Consider the following 13029-nt stretch of genomic DNA (forward strand, 5'->3'; position numbering starts at 1 on the left):
GTGGACGCATTTGGAAGTGCAGTCCCATTAATGTTTACAAAACCCACGCCACGCAAGTCACTCTTTGCAGGAAATCCCCCGTACTTTAAAACGGGAAGTACTTTTTAGGTTATTGCAACACTGTTGAAGACTCTTTTTTTTCATTATTTATCTGAAAAAGAGGATGCAGTCAGCCATTTACATATAACTTTAACTTGTGGTTGTCACAAACACACTACCATCAAAAAGATGAATAAAAAATGAATAATGAATGATTGGATGAATAAATGAATTAATGTGTTTGGCAAAAAACAAAGCACTCCTCACCAAGTACTCGACATTTATTTTCCCCACCTAGCAGCCAGGTGTGCTGTTATATTGCCAGTAGTAACTTGTGCTATTTGTAGAATGGAGAATGTTATTACTATTTTATAATCATACCTTTTACAATGGAACCGGGGATATAAAATGGCAGGGAGTGTTGAGAGCAGTATTATTACTAAATAATACAACTGTAAAATTAACAAAAAAGTTTTCTGTGTGTGGTAGTTGCCCATCAAAAGTGAGTGCAGATGAATATGATAGATAATAGACACATTAGATTAACATGATGCGCTAAATCAGAAGTATGAAAAGTGTTATGATATTTGTATATTATCATTTAAATTAAAATGTATTTTATGATTCACTAAAATACTGTGGATGTAATGTCCAATTTTGACCACTAGATGTCGCTGTTGTCCCATATTTGTGCTGCTGCTTCAAACTTCCCCTGAAGTACAAGGGGTGACGTCATCCACATCAATCCTCAAAATCAAACTTAAAGCAGAAAGTAAACAGGAAATACCATCTATTTTAATCCCACATATAAAACGTGACTATGTCATCTACACTTTTGCATTGTTTTTGCCAAAATGTACACATATTTATGTTTTTTTTTTGTTTTGTTTTTTTAGCATGAGCTTCAAGGACAGCTCCGTTATGGCACTGGGCAGCGGGGGGGGTTGAGGCCGGACGGACACTATTTCATTGGCTCCTATAAAAACCAGCAGACTGGCACCGAGTGCCCGGCCTTGCCCTGGTAACATATGCCAGCGGCGTGGCTGGTGACCCGTCACCCTGATGGAGGAGGAGGAGGAAGAGGTCTGGACGCCGGCAACGTGGTGGACCTTTGCTTTGAATTCTACATAGAAATATATATGTATATATTTATATATAGAGAAATATTTAATGTATGTTTTTATCCATCTATCTGTCTACAATCGCACAACAACTTTGTGCTAATCTGCAGGACTCAGGAGACTGAGATTGAATCAGATCCTATTCTTTCACAAATAATAGAAGCGAGGCTCAGAAACCTTTTTGGGTGAGAGAGACATGATATTTTAAAAATATATTTCTGTGAGACCTGCATCATGTTTTATAGCACTGAATACAACGAAACGTGTGAATTTTCAATATTTGTCTGTTTATTTATCTTATTTATGTATTTAAGGTGATGCGTTCTCGTACAGTGGGTCGATGTACCCGGCTGCTGTGGTCCAGTTTAATATAAAAAATATATATATTAAAAAATCCCTATGGAATCTAAAACTATTCCTGTTTAATCGTTAAATATGCCAGTGAAATCTGAAATAAAATTCAGTTCAATTAAAAAAAACAAAACAATATTCCACTTTAATCTAAATCTATCTATTTAGCTATCATTTTCTACATGAAACTAAACAAAGGAATTAATTTTAACTGAAAAGAAAAATTTTAATTACTGAAACCTCCATGAATTTAACAATTTTTTTTTTAAATACAAATATTTTATCAATATTCTACTTTAATTCAGTCTAATCCAAAAATATTCAGAAATGTCCTGTAAATAGTCCAATTTCAGTATTTCAGTTTAATTTAAAAAAGAATTCCACTTGAATCTAAACCTATCTATCTATCTATCTATCTATCTATCTATCTATCTATCTATCTATCTATCTATCTATCTATCTATCTATCTATCTATCTATCTATCTATCTATCTATCTATCTATCTATCCATCTATCCATCTATCCAGCACTTGAAACACCCTTGATTTTGACCACAATCTACAAATATTCCAGTTCAATCTAAGAAATAGTCAAGGTTAATTTAAAATTTTCCAGTTTTACCCCCCCCCCCCCCCCCAAAAAAAAAAAAAAAAACAACCAACAACTTCATAATGTTCTATAAATATGCTGGTTAAATCTGGGGAAAAAATCTAGTTTGGTAAAATAGTGACATTCCAGTTTTATTTAGAAATATCCCAGTTTAATCCAAATCAAGTTGAATCTAAAAAATCTATTTTAATTATAAATATGCCAATTTGATCTTGGAGAAATTGTTTTAAATGAAAAAATATTCCAGTTTAAGTATATTCTAGAGTGATCAAAAATTATTCCAGGTTGTTTTAAAATATTCCAATTGAATCTATATTCCAGATTGATCTATAAATATACAAGTTTAATCTTGGAAATAGTCTAGTTTAGTAAACAAAAGAACAGTTTTGTGTAAAAGTATTCCAGTAAAATCAGGAAATATTCGAGTTCAATTTAAAATATTGCAGTTTAATGTAAACATATTCCATTTTAAATGTGAAAAAATCCAGTTGAATCCAAAAAATATTCCTTTTGAATTTAATATATTCCATTTCAATTAAAGAAATATTCCAGATTGTTCTATCAATATGACAGTGTACTCGTGGAAAACTATTTTAAACTATCAATCAAAAGAAAATTCCAGTATAATTTAAAGATGTATTCCAGTTTAAAAAGACTATATTTAAAGAAAAAAAAAAATCCAATTGGATCTAAAAAAAAAAATTCCAGTTTAATCAGAAAAATATTTCACTTTGGTCAAAAAAAAAAAAAAAAATCTGTTTTCCTCTTTTTCCAACCCATTTTCTTGATTTCCAGACATTGTTGCCCTTGTGGATCCACCTCGTTCACCTGCTCAGTGCTGCCCCCTGCTGGTCACTGGAGGAACTCCTCTGCAGGAAAAAAAAAACAAAAAGGAGCCAATCAGAGAGGCCTTTCATAGTCCAGTGTGCGTGTGTGTGTGTGTGTGTGTGTGTGTGTGTGTGTGTGTGAGAGAGAGAGAGAGAGAGCACGCAGCCATTCCTTATGCTAAGCTAAAGCTACTGGGGGTCTGAACTCAACGCCATGTAACATCAGTCTCCTGGTGACTCCACCTCCAAATATCCATGTTGTTCTGTGTGTGTGTGTGTGTGTGTGTGTGTGTGTGTGTGTGTGTGTGCGTTTGTGTGTATGTGTGAGAGAGAGAGAGATTTAAATCATTTGTTCTATATGTAACTGAATTAAAAAAAAAAAAAAAATTGACGGAGAAGAAATTGTGTCATTTAGCTGAAAGTTGGACCTCTTTGAATTGACCACCATTTACAAATATTCTTGTTAGAATTTTCAAAGAAAATTCCAATTTAATTTTAAGAATAGTTTTACTTGAAATGTATTTCAGTTTCATGTAGAAAAAAAAAATCCTGTTGGATCTACAAAAAAAAAAAAAAATTCTGGGGAATCAAAACATATTCCTGTTTAATCTACAAATATTCAGGTTTAGCCTACAACAATTCCAATATATCAGAAATATTCCAGTTGAATATAAAATGATCCCACTTAATCTGAAAATATTCCACTTAATCTACAAATCTTCCACTTTAACCTCAAAAAAATACAATTTAATCTAAAAAGATATTCCAGTGTCATCTAAAAATATTCCGCTTTATTATAAAAATATTTTGCATAAATATAGAACTGCTTACATATAGTTTATCAAGTTATGAAAAAATATTCAAGTTTAATGAAAAAAAAAACATTTAGATACAGTTAAATCTAAAATGATTCCAGATGTCAATAAATATGACAGTTTACTCTTGGAAACCCATTTTGGTTGATAAAAAAATTCCAGTTTAATTTAAAAATATATTACATCAATATATATTAGTATTAAAATATTCAATCTTAATTTTTTTTCCAGTTGAATGTAATATAAATTGATAAATATATATACAGTTGAATATAAAAAAATAACTATTACAGCCCTTTTCGTTCATCCCGCGTTTTCTTTTTTTTCAGTCACATCTCATTTCCACGATGATGTCATTAATCTAATCCGACGGAAATCCCGGCAGATCATCAATAATTCACCGCTCATTGATCAGGTATTGATCAGGTTGCAAATCCGTCCCGGTCTCATCAACAAAGTACATCAGGGAATGAAAACGACGAAACAGAAGTAGACAAAGATCAGCTATCAAGAAGTTAACTGAAAAATATAATGAAAATAAAAAATAAATCTCAGCTTTTTAATATAATTTGAAAAAAAAACTAAAATTAAATTTTATAAAATGTTTTTTTTTCAGCTGGGGGGTTTGAAATGTTAAAAGATAAATAATAAATAATGAATAAACTTTTTTTTTTATAGAAAGGTCAAATGCACCACTTTCCTCTTTCATTTAGGTCCAATAATCTATTTCATTTCTTTTTTATATATTAGAAAATCTTTTTGTCTCAATCAACTTTTCATAATAATAATGAAAAAAAATTAAATTTAATTAAAATGTTTTTGCAGGTCTGTAATGTTAAAAGACAAAAAAACAATGATAAATAAACATATTTTTTTAAATAGAAAGGTCAAACTCACCACTTTTTAATTTGGGTCTAAAAATCCAATTCATTTTTATTATATATATTACAAAATCTTATTCATGTTATAATCACCTTTTCATAATAAAAAATAAACTAACACGGAACTGAATTAAAATAAAAGAGAAATAAAGAGAAATAAGAGAAATGATAAAAGGTAAATAAATATTTAAAAAAATAATTAAGGTCATATTCACGTTTAATTTCTTTTTTATATATTCAGTTTTAATTCATTAAGTTTTATATTTTCTAATTATAATAAGATTAATATTAATATCATATTCCAATTAATCCATATTAGATTATTACATATAATTAATATTAGATCAGATTAATGAATGAAACTAAAACACAAAATCAATAAAATAAAATAAAACGTTTCTATAATAATTATTAAAACCAATATTTGGAAAATATTAATATTATATATTTATGAATATATAATATTTATATTAATTTCTGATGAATCTCATCCCGTCAAACGAAAACGAATTACTCATTATTATCTCCGTGTGTGTGTGTGTGTGTGTTTTGCGTGGATGGGCGGTCCCCACGCAAGCCACGCCCCCTCCGCCCAAATCAGTCACGTGCCGAGTGTCACCGCGTCTGTTAATTTCACCCGCGACTCCGCAGATCCCGCTCCCACGACCCACGAGTGGAAAGGAAAACAACATTCACGTGATCACCCCACACGCAACCCTTCCACGGGGGAGTGTGTCTGCATGTGCGCGAACGTGTGTGTGTGCGTGTTTTCCCACGGAGAGCGTTTCGCTCCCACCCCTGCGGTGCTGCGTGGACGCGCCGCGACGTGACCCGTGGAGAGCAGAAGAGGAAGAGGAAGGGAAGCGTGGACACGAACTGCGTGGGAACCCGAGGACGACACGAAGCTGGATTTACACTGAAAGCCACACTCGGAAAATATATCCATTTTTTTTTTTTTTGCGTGGATTTTGACACGGGCTGTCAGACGCAGCTGTGCCCCCTTCAAAAAAAAAAAAAAATCACGCGAGTTTTTTTTTTTTTTTTTTTTTCCGCGCACGACTCGCTCCGATACCACACACACACACACACACGCACACACACCTCCTGAGGAACACGCATTTTTCCCCCTCGTGTTTTCTTAAATATCGTGGGGGTTTGACTGAGGAGGAGAAGAGGAAGAGGAGGTAAGACCATTTTTTCACTCTGCGTGGACGCGCCGTCGTGGAAAATGTCACTGTCTCGCTGTCAGTCCATCATCGTGGAGGGAGGGAGGGAGTGGGTGGGTGTGGGGGGGGGGGGGCAGTAGCACCCACGGGGGCGCGCATGCGAGGGTCACCCCCTCATCCACGTCGTCCACGCACATCTCTCCCACGCGTGAATGTCACCCCCCCTAAACCCCGCGTTTTACATAATGCGTGAATGTGTCGTGCACAGATGTGTGCGCTCGCTTTCGGACGCCACGTCCGTTCTGCGGCGCTGGCGTGCACGCTGTGCGTGTACGTGCGTTTGCGTGTGCGTTTGTGCGTGCGTGTCGTTCTGACACGGCGCAGCCGCTGCGGCGATAGACGTGACGCATCGTCCGGATCCGGATCCGGACGGGTCCATTGTCTGCGTGTGTGTGTGCGCGCGTGTGTGTGCGTGCGTGTGTGTGTGTGTGTGTGTGTGCGTGTGTGTTCACGCGCGCGTGTTCGCTTTTAGCACGTCACATCTCGCCCGCCGTGGCGGTTCGCAGAGGATGTGCATCCGCTGGACGATCGTTCATTTTGAGCGACTCTTCTCCGCAGAACGAATCCGGACGAGCTATTGATTCGTTTATTTTATTTCTTTTCTTTCTTTCTTTCTTTCTTTGGTCCCTAGATTTTGATTTTGTGCTTCATGACGATGAAGCGGTGAATCTTTTGATGACATCCGAAGGGGTTTGCCGAGAACAGTGAAGGATCTTGGCTCAAACTGGTGATTCGTTGATTCGATTTGTTTTTTGGCTGTTTCATTTGTGTCTGTTCTTCCTGGTTGCGAATCTTTCGGTGCCGTCACGTTGTAAAGACCCGATAGAATCGGATCGTGAATCAATCGTATCTATAATCGTAACCTGAGATGTTCGAATCAATCCTCAGTCTCTGGTTTCTCCTGCATCTTCTACACCTCCCTGTTCATCCTGGCCACCACTCTTTCTCTTCTTCTTGCCCCTGACCCTTTACTCCACCTTCTTCTCCACCTTCTCCATCACTCTGGACAATTCAAACACCGAAAACCAAAAACATACAGAACCGGCGAGTGATATTAAATCATTTGTGAAATTATGAAGCTACATATCGTTAGCATCTTCACCTCTGTTGCTGAAATACTCGAACCAGGTCCCTCGGACGGTTCTTCAAGCCCCTGGCTTGTTCTTGATCATGAAGTGGAGAAGCTCCAACGTTCTCCCAAGGTTTAAACGATGGTTCCTCGTCTGGTTCCGTGTGAAGCTTCCTCTTCGTGATATGTTACCGTTGTGGCGGATGGTCTTCATTTACTAGCCGTCGTTGGACAGGAAGGTCCTGAGAAGTGTCCAGCTTGAATTTGGTTCCAGGAGGTAGCCTCCTCCAGGGGAATGCTAGATGTTCTGCATGGTCTATGGACTATCAGATAGGTTGAAGTGTCTTTATCTTCTGTGAAGAACCGTGTTAGCCGTTAGCTAAGACCACGCTTATTCTTGCCGAAATATTGATGTTCCTTTGCGAGAAAGAACCACGCATGGACCTTCTCGTCGCGAGAAAACATCTGACCGGTAACCATGATAGTTTTTAAAGATGGTGCCCCGCAGCCCACGGGAAGTACCCAAAAATGGGCGTGGCTTATGAGCTCCACCGAGCATCTGTGTCACATAGGTTCCCATGGAGCTGTCTCGCAGAAGGAGCTAAGAAGGTTCCAGAAGCTGAGGTCCTCTGCTGTCCCATTGCGCGGAGGAGTGGACTAGTTCCTGGAAAGGTTCTCCAAAAAGGGGCTATTGAGCACTTTTGGAATAGGGAACAGTGACGGAGCTGCCATGTAAGGCGCTAACAAGGCTATCAAGGGCACCTGGACAGGTCCGGGCCCTCCGACATGTAGACAAGGGGAGCCTGGAGATCCAACCGGCAACCTTCACCAGGCTACCAACGGACACGGGACTTCTTCCCCACTCCATCAGCCGTCCAATCGAACACATGGATGGCATCGATGAGGAGGACGTCTGTAGTAGTTATTAGAGATAAGCTCACCAGCACATTTAGGGAGCGACCGAAGAGCTGTTGAGTTGTTTCCACCGGCAGGCCCATTGACTCTGATCGCGACCGCGCTTTTTTTTGGTTCCCGGCGTCTTTCCCGACTGTCGCGCTTAGACCTTCTGCTCACGGCCTGGAGGAAGAGGACACCCGGATGAAATCCACACCTCGCATACCACAAATCTCTAACCAGGTGTATTTATAGATCCTGACACAATGGCGTTCGCACGGGGAGGGGGGGTGCGTCTCGAATAGCACGTGTTATTGTTTCGACAGACTGGGTGACCTTAGCAGACGCTACGGGGAGGTAGTCCTGTCTCCATGGTTGCTGTTTTGATTTCTCTTTTGGAGAAAATGCTCAGAGGGTGAACAGAAAAACATTTATTAAAAGTTGAGATCTTTGCTAACAACAATCATTCATTAATTCGCTAGCTAACCGCTGCAGTCAGCGTCACTGGAGCCTCCCAGCTAATGCCTGGTTGGATGCGGGGTTCACAAACATAGAGGCATACAACTATTGACCCCTTCTTTCATGCTTCTGGGCGATTCGGGGTTGCCAATGGACCTCCTGCATGTGTTTGGACCGCGGGGAGGAACCCGGAGGAACCCCACGCAGAAACAGTGTAGAACATGGAGAACCCACACACCGCTAACCGATGCGCGACCGAACATGCTAAATAACTGTTGCATGTTTCTATAGATGCAAGAGTTGTATGTCTACATATGGCTGAATTGCGGTATGTTCCTACATGAGGCCCTGTTATGGAACGAGGATGAACCCCACCTCTTGCCCAATCACAGCAAGGATCGGCCCACCTCTCGGCCAATCACAGCAAGGATAGGCCCCAGCAACCCCCCGCTACCCTCAATGCAGTGTATGAGATACAGATAATGAATGGGTGAATAAAAATTGTCCCCCTCTAGGTTGTCAAGGGCAACGAGCAAAACACCTTTACTTCTCCTTGAATGCCTTGACATCCCCTGCGAGAACAAGACCAAAAAAGTTTTTTCGGGTTTTTCGTGACGTCTTCATCGACCGAGTGTTTCGGGAACGACATTAGACTTTTGCAAAACAGTTGCGAGGGTGTTGGCGTTTTTAGCGCCGGACGCTCCCCTCTGCGCACCTCTTCCCAACAATCAATCGCTAGCGTGCTTTCAGCTACCACTTCCGCGCCCCAATTCACATTTCTGACCAATCACACGATTGGTCTCGGACACCCTGCCATCTTGTTCTCGAAGACTTCTCACCATGCAACAGAACCCGCTAATGCTAAAGGGATGGTAAACAAACAGATGCTAGTGTCACCTTTCTAGCCAGGTTTTGTGAAGCTAGCAGGGTTAGCATCCTTACAAATAGTATGAAAACTGATATGACTGTCTTGTTGGCGTGGTTGTTTGTGGAACAGGGCGTTGTTTATAGGTTCCGCTAACTCACTGCTAGCTGCGGTACCGCTTGATATCTTGTTTATTTACCTTTTGCGTTGTCAGCGTCCTTTGACACGTATGCTTTTTCGCATTCAGCTCTGCCCATTTCACGTTTTCCGACCAATATGTTCTGCCCGGATGCAGAATGGAATGCTATCGGTTTTGTCATTGATATTTATGCCTGTCTGATCAGACATCTATCAAAATTTGACGATCGATACTCCTAAAGGTCACTTCTGTCCTTACTGGGCTGAGGCTCCCCTCGTCCTCAGCTAGACTCTGTTTACAGCTGTTTGTCATCAGTAAATCTGCGCAGTAATTTGACATACGGCATCAAGTCTGCTGCAGATAAAAACTGGCACGATGTGTTTTCACCCCATTTAACTAATTAAAGTTATGATTAAAAACATTTCTCCCGAATAAATACCAGTGTTTCTTCATTCTAACGAAGCCCCCGAGAGATTTTGTGGTCAGTTCTTGTTAATTGCGATTGGAAGAAAACCAGCCAATCAGCAGAAGGTCACATGTTTTTTGACTATTTGTAAATAGATATTTGCCACAGTTGCGATTTTGTGCGTTGTGTTTGCGCTAGCGGCACGTCCCCGGGAAGGTTTTGTAAGGATTCATGCTAACACTAGCAGCTAGCCGTCCTCTGTGAGGGTTAGGAAGTGGATGCTAGCTAGGATGCCAGGAAAGCCATGATTGGTTTTGTAAGTCTATAATATTTATAAAAACACTGGCATTTAGTCTAACTGCTTGTGTTAGCATAGCATTAGCGGTTGGTGTTATGCTGTCATTTGCCGTTAGCATGACCACAGTAGTCAACCCACAGCTTTGAGTGTGGACACCGGCTGGGATGAATGGCATTCATGGTTTTAAAAGCGTTTAATATGTATGCTAACACTAGCATTTAGCCCTTGTCTAGCTGGTTTTAGCATTACAGTAGCAGTCAGTCCTCCTAGCTGGCTAGCTGTAATGCCAGAAATGCCATGATTGGTTTTGTAAGTATATTATTTAAGCTAACATTGCGTTAACATTGCACTGTGGTTGATGTTATCCTATCATTGGCAGTTAGCATAACAATAGCAGTCAGCCCTCATCTTTGAATATTAGGAAGTGGACGGCAGCTGGAATGAATACCATTAATGGTTTACAAAGTGTGTAATATGCATGCTAACACAAGCCTTTAGCCTTCCACTGACAGCCTGTGCTAGCATTACACAGTCAGTCAGTGGGCGCTAGTAGGAACGCCAGGAAAGGCATGGAAGTGTCTGATACTTGTACTAACACTTGCTGTTAAGCCCTCCTTTAGCCGCTAGTATGATGCTAACTGTTAGTGTTAGCGCACACATAATGCATACAGCGGATTCCAGTTGCTTTTAGCATTCATTTTCATCAAGCAAGCTAACTATCGGCCGTCTGCAAGTGTCCGAACGCTAAATAAACACACAAATGTTAGCCGTTCCCTTTCAACTGATATCCAAAACCAACGGCTAAACGATTTGCATATCAGTTTGAGTTTCACCATTTGTACGCACTCCAAGATACCAATCGTAGCCCCGGGGCTGGATTTGGAACCTGCCATGTCACTGACTGTTTGCTAGCAGTGTGTGTTTGTGTGTGTGTGTGTGTGTGTGTGTGTGTGAGAGAAACTCTGCTCGGCAGGTGCCTGTCGCCGCGCAAATGAAAAAGACGTCAAAGAGATTTCCGCTAAATAATCCCGTTTAGCCACAAAGTGCATCAGACCTTGGACCACCTCCCACCTCACCCTCACCCTACACCAACCAATGTGTGTGAGTGTGTGTGTGTTTTTCTGGCATCCCGCTTTTATTCAATACAACATAATGGAGCGAGACAGGAAATGTGGGATTGAAAGGGGGAGGGTGGTTGCATTAAAGGTCCGTCTGTCGTGTAAAAGCACCACGTGATCAACCGCTAGGATCGGGTCGCCCCGTCCAGTGAAAGTAGCACTCCCAAAAAAATACCCCAAAAAATCCGAAAGGTCTCATTTAATCCCGCCTGCTTCAATTTTCAGCTTAGAATTAGTGCGCTTTCAGAAGATGACGTTTCCACCGGTGAGTACAAAGACCAGGAGGGACGGTCTGAGTTTCGGATTTTGACGGGAGAATACCTAAAATCGGTTGAAGAAGAAGCAGAAGCTGATTGACAAAGCAGTCCCGGCGATGAGGCACCAGCAGTCTGTCAATATTTCCCTTTATGGATGTTGGTCACTCTAATTTGTCCGCAGCTGGTCACATTTTCCGAGTTGGTCCGGGATTTGCTTTGCCCTTTTAGCTCGCTAAACGCCCGCAGCTGCGTTGGAAAAGAAAAAAAAAATATAACATCTGAAAGCGATCCCGCATAGTTGTTGAATATCGACATGCCCAGCCAGTGGAACTGGGACGCCTGGCTACTTTTAGCGCCTCGGGCGGGAGCCGCTCGGCGATGACCCTCTCGACTTTCTGCGACCCGGCGTCATCCCCTTTCGCACTTCCCGCAGTTTCTAGAACCTTTCCAGGAACGAGACCGTTCTCTCGGTGCATCGGGACGGCAGAGGAACCAGGGGCGGTGGACCTTCAGCCCCTCAAACAATTAGCGTAGTGGTTCTCAACCTTGTTGGAGGTACTGAACCCCACCGGTTTCATACGCGCAGTCACCGAACCCTTCGTTATTGGAAGTAAAACATGATTCTTTTCAAATTCAAAACGTCGGTACCGTATTTTCGCGACTATAAGGCGCACATAAGAGTCTTAGATTTTCTTCAAAATGTGCGGTGCGCCCTGTGTGTGTGTGTGTTGTTGCAAGGCGGACGTAGTAGAGAACACCATGAGAACGTTAAAGGGGGAAGTGTGGGCGTTGATTGGATATAAAAGAACGGGTACGTGTGTTATGCAGAACATCGTTGTTTTAACAACCCTGAAAACATCCCCGACAAACACATTCAGCTTAGCCACATGCTAACATGGACGAGGTGCCGCTCACTTTCGTACCATCCCGGTGAGTCACTGTGGAGAAGAAGTGGACCAGCACGGTAGCGAGACGCACAACGGGGTACAAAAAGTCTTCTTGGAGACCACAGTTTCACTAAGAGTGGAAGGCAGCGCCGGGCGAGTTACGCCACAATTTGCGACTGGATTGTAGACGCTCGGGCTAACGTGTCTGCTAGCACTGTTCGGGCTTTCACAAAAGCCGGCATCACTTCCGAGGAGACGCTCAGCACGGAAAGTGACTCTGACAGTGAAGAAAGTGAACCCGGCATGTTTGATGGAGATTTAGCGCAGCTGTTCAAATCAGAAACGGAGGATGAGGACTTCCATGGGTTCGATTGATGACGATTACCGGTAAAAAAAATGTGAATACCAAACTCAGTTTAGCTCCTGCTCTATTTTTCAGTACGCACACTTGTATGCTTGTGTGTGTGTTGTTGTTGTAAGGCGGAGGTACTAGAGGACACCATGAGAACGTTAAAGGGGGCGCGCCTTATAATCAGGTGCGCCTTATAATCAGGTGCGCCTTATAATCAGGTGCGCCTTATATGTGTGTTAAATACAGTAATGGCACATATAACTGAGACTGCGCCTTTTGGTACGTTGCATCTTATGGTCGTGAAAATACGGTATATGTTTTACTGGTGCACAAAATGAACTGTGCGTCAACATCACTGTGTTCAAAGAACAAAGCAAGCAAAACATGATTTTCACACAAAAACAAAAACACGATC

General features: G+C 41.2%; 1 protein-coding gene across 10 annotated transcripts in view; it reads left to right on the forward strand.

Moving 5' to 3' along the window:
* Positions 1-5661: 5661 nt before the first annotated feature.
* Positions 5662-13029, forward strand: part of LOC147232334 (unconventional myosin-IXAa-like) — a 164909-nt gene continuing 157541 nt past the window's right edge. For 5 of the 10 annotated variants that reach the window (XM_086149116.1, XM_086149113.1, XM_086149117.1 and 2 more), the window contains exon 1: positions 5666-5828. The gene's annotated coding sequence lies outside the window, so the exon portion shown is untranslated. Of the gene's footprint in view, positions 5829-13029 lie in introns of all 10 variants that reach the window. The other 5 variants (XM_086149114.1, XM_086149124.1, XM_086149123.1 and 2 more) reach the window with 2 other exon arrangements.

The sequence above is a fragment of the Fistularia commersonii genome, chromosome 7 (genome assembly GCF_037954325.1).
Source record: "Fistularia commersonii isolate RoL2024-O1a breed Wild chromosome 7, RoL_Fcom_v1.0, whole genome shotgun sequence".
Lineage (NCBI taxonomy): Eukaryota > Metazoa > Chordata > Actinopteri > Syngnathiformes > Fistulariidae > Fistularia > Fistularia commersonii.